This window comes from Mandrillus leucophaeus, unplaced genomic scaffold, assembly GCF_000951045.1.
Source record: "Mandrillus leucophaeus isolate KB7577 unplaced genomic scaffold, Mleu.le_1.0 Scaffold198, whole genome shotgun sequence".
Taxonomy (NCBI): Eukaryota; Metazoa; Chordata; class Mammalia; order Primates; family Cercopithecidae; genus Mandrillus; species Mandrillus leucophaeus.
In genome coordinates this window covers 1,877,654-1,881,081 of record NW_012102009.1, presented here as the reverse complement: position 1 = coordinate 1,881,081, position 3,428 = coordinate 1,877,654, and the positions used below count along the sequence as shown (strand labels likewise).

Genomic DNA, 3,428 nt, shown 5'->3' with positions numbered 1-3,428 from the left:
TGCCAGTAACAAACCAGTACTGAGAAATACCCACATGTAACACAGATGTAAATATGTGATTGGTCAAATAGGTTGTCCAAAAGGCAATTAGGACGTTATCAAGGATGAAGCTACAGTAAAAATACTATATACAAACCTTTTGTGATGAGGCTTTAGGGCTATTTAGAGGAGTGTAACCTTAAAAATGAAGATGAAAAACGTATAAGTGGGGTCTGTTTTCATGATGAGAGATTAAGTGCAATCCTGAATTCACACAAAAATCCTGTTGGGGTTCTCCCCCAGTGAGAATATTCACATGCACAAGTGAGGGGACCATGGCTGGAATCATTTCCATATAGGAATTGTCAGCACTGATTGTGTTTTAAAGGTTTTGTAAAAGAAATTTCTCCTAGCGTAAGTGCTCAGAAGATTCAGAAAACTGAGTAATTGTTGTAGGTAATAATTGAGGAACCTGACTGCATGATTGTTTTCAACCTCAGCAACAGTGACGTTTGGGGGCACATAACTCTTTGTTGTGGGGGGCTCCTGTGCACTGGAGGGTACTCAGCAGCATTCCTGATGTCTTCCTACTACAAGTCAGGAGCACCTTCCCCCAGTTCTAACACCAAAAATGTCTCCAGACATTGTCAAATGACACCTGGACAGAAAAATTGCGGCTTGGCTGAGAATCCCTGCTGCAGACAAATGGTCAGTCAAGTTTCTCTGGAAAGGGACAGATGACAGGAAGTATTTCAGACTTCGTTGGCCATATATGTTCTCTGTTACACATTCTTCCCCTTTAAAGATGGACCAACTATTGTTAGCTTGCAAGCCATATGATAGACAGCCAGTCATGGTTTGTGGACCTCTTCATGACCTTCCCACATTCCTTACTTCACTGATTTCTCTCTTCAGTGTGATTTCTGTCCTGAGGAATCCATTGAGACCAGGAAGGGTTTCCCCAGTCACTGCATTTACAGAGATACTCCCTAGTGTGCTTATTACTCATGGGCCCAGAGGCTACAAGTGGTGCTGAAGTCATTTTGACATTAAATGCCATCCTGGGGTTTCTCGCCTTAAGTCCTTCTGTGATTGTTAAGAGCTGAATGTACCCCGAAGGCTTCTCCATGCTACAGATGTACATTTTCACCCCCAGCGTGAGTTCTCACAAATCTCCTATGGGATGAGAACACCTCGTCTTCCCACAGTTTTTACAGGAATTGGACTTCTTCCAAGTTACATGGATTCTTTTGCACCCAGTAAGGTGCGGGCTGAAAGAGGCTTCCTCTTACACCCGTGAGATCTGTTTTTGATCTGAGTAATCCTGTTTCTTTAAAGCAGGCGTGCTCACTGGAGCCTTTTCCACACGGACGACACAAAGAGATTCTCTCCCCGGTGAGTTTTCACGTGGCTCCTGAAGGAATAATGATCGCTGAAGGCTTTCCCGCAGACAAGGCATTCACAGGGCTTCTCCCCGGTGTGGATCCTCCTGTGCATGTTCAGGTTGGAGCTGATGCTGGAGGCTTTTCCATAGTGATCACATTCCTACGGTTTCTCCCTCCTGTGGCTTTGCATGTGCGTCTTCAGCGTTGACTGGTTCCTGAAGGCTCTGCCACACTGCCTACACTCAGCGTGTTTCTTTACAAGGTGAATGCTCCTGTGCCTCTGCTGGGATAAATAATCACTGAAGACTTTCCTGCAGGTGGCGCATTCGTAACGCCTCTCTTGTGTGTGTATCTTCCTGTGTGCAGTGAGGTTTGAGCTCCCTCTGAAGGCTTTCCCGCAGAGATCGCACCCATACAGTTTCTCTCCAGCGTGAGTTCATGTGAGTCTTAAGGCTGGACTGGTTTCGGAAGGTTTTTCCCACACTGCTGACATTCCACGGGTTTCTTGACGATGTTAATTCTCATGTGTTTCCTCCAGGAGGCGAGATCGCCAAAGGATTTCCCACATTCTTTACCTGCATAGGTTTTCTCTACAATGAGGTTCTTCTTGTGCAAATTAAAGTTCGGCTTCCAGCGGAAGGCTTTGCCGCGCTGCGTGCATGCGCAGGGCTTCTCCCGGTTGTGATTCGTCACGTGCTCTTTGAGGTGGGAGGGGTGCCGGAAAGCTTTCCCACAGTCGTGACACTCATAGGGCCTCTCTCCGGTGTGCGTTCTTTTGTGTGCAGTGAGGTGGCAGCTCCGGCCATACGCCTTCCTGCACTGATCACTCTTGTAAGGGCTCTCACCAGTGTGAACGCTCATGTGGATTTTCAGGGCTGAGAGGGTCCAGAATGCATTTCCACACTGACTGCAGTCAAAGGGCTTCTATTTGAGGTGAGTTCTTGCGTGGTCCTAAGGGCTGAATGGTCGTTGAAGGCTTTCCCGCCGTCGCTGCACTCGTAACGCTTCTCCCTGGTGTGTATTCTCCTAAACCGTTCATGAGAAATCCGCCCCCACAATCCAATCACCTCCCACCAGGCCCCGTCTCCAACATTGGGAATGACATTTCCGTGTGAGATTTGCATGGGGATACACATCCAAACTATATCAGAGGGTCTCAAAGAACTGGTGGCCCTGAATACAAATGCAAGAGATTTTAGCATCTAAGTGACTCTGACAGGATGTGGAGCAGGGAGTCTAGAACAGCTGTAGGATCCATGAACTCAGAGACGTTCTGCCCCGTTTCTATGTGATACGTGAAACAAAACCAGGATAATTAGAATGCTGTCACCCTGGATGAGTTAGAACAGATAGGTTAATTTTTCAGAGCTGTTAAGGCTGCTTAATTTCTCTTTTAATTTTCTTTACAGCATGGCAAAAGCAGTTCTATTTTTCTATTTCTGCAAATCTTACTCTACTCTTATTGGGATCTGTTTTTCTTCTCACCAGGGCCAAGACTGGGATGAGGCAACCCAGGCTGGTAGATAAGTGTGCAGTATTTAAGGAGGGGCTTCCAGTGCCAGTCAGACAAGCACAGGGCTGGCTCAGAGTGAGTGGCAGCTGACACTGTACTCACAGACCTCACCTCGACCTAGCCCTGCTCCTCAGTTTTAGATCTTCCTCCTGCATCAGGTTTGTGGTCCAAAACAAATGTTGCTCCAAACTGTTCCATTATGAGCTCTCTTGTGACCATAATTCTCCCAATATTTGATTTTATCCCCATATTCAACTTAATCATAGTGTCCCAGGATATTCAGAATTTGCAGATGTAAATATTACAGAGAGAATAATTCTTTTGTTACTTTTACTGACTGGTATTTCTTTCTGTGCGTACTAGGACTATTTCTACTACTGTTATTCATGTAAATATAGGCCCAGCATGGTGGCTCATGCCTGTAATCTCAGCACTTTGGGGGGCTGAGGCGGGAAGGTCACTTGAGGTCAGGAGTTCAAGATCAGCCTGGCCAACATGGTAAAACCCTGTCTCTACTAAAAATACAAAACAATTAGCCAAACGTGGTGGTG

At 46.2% G+C, this 3,428-nt stretch overlaps 1 pseudogene; it reads right to left on the bottom strand.

Annotated features, from left to right (window-relative positions):
• Positions 1-1,326: 1,326 nt before the first annotated feature.
• LOC105538738 overlaps positions 1,327-3,428 on the bottom strand; it is a 5,177-nt pseudogene continuing 3,075 nt past the window's right edge.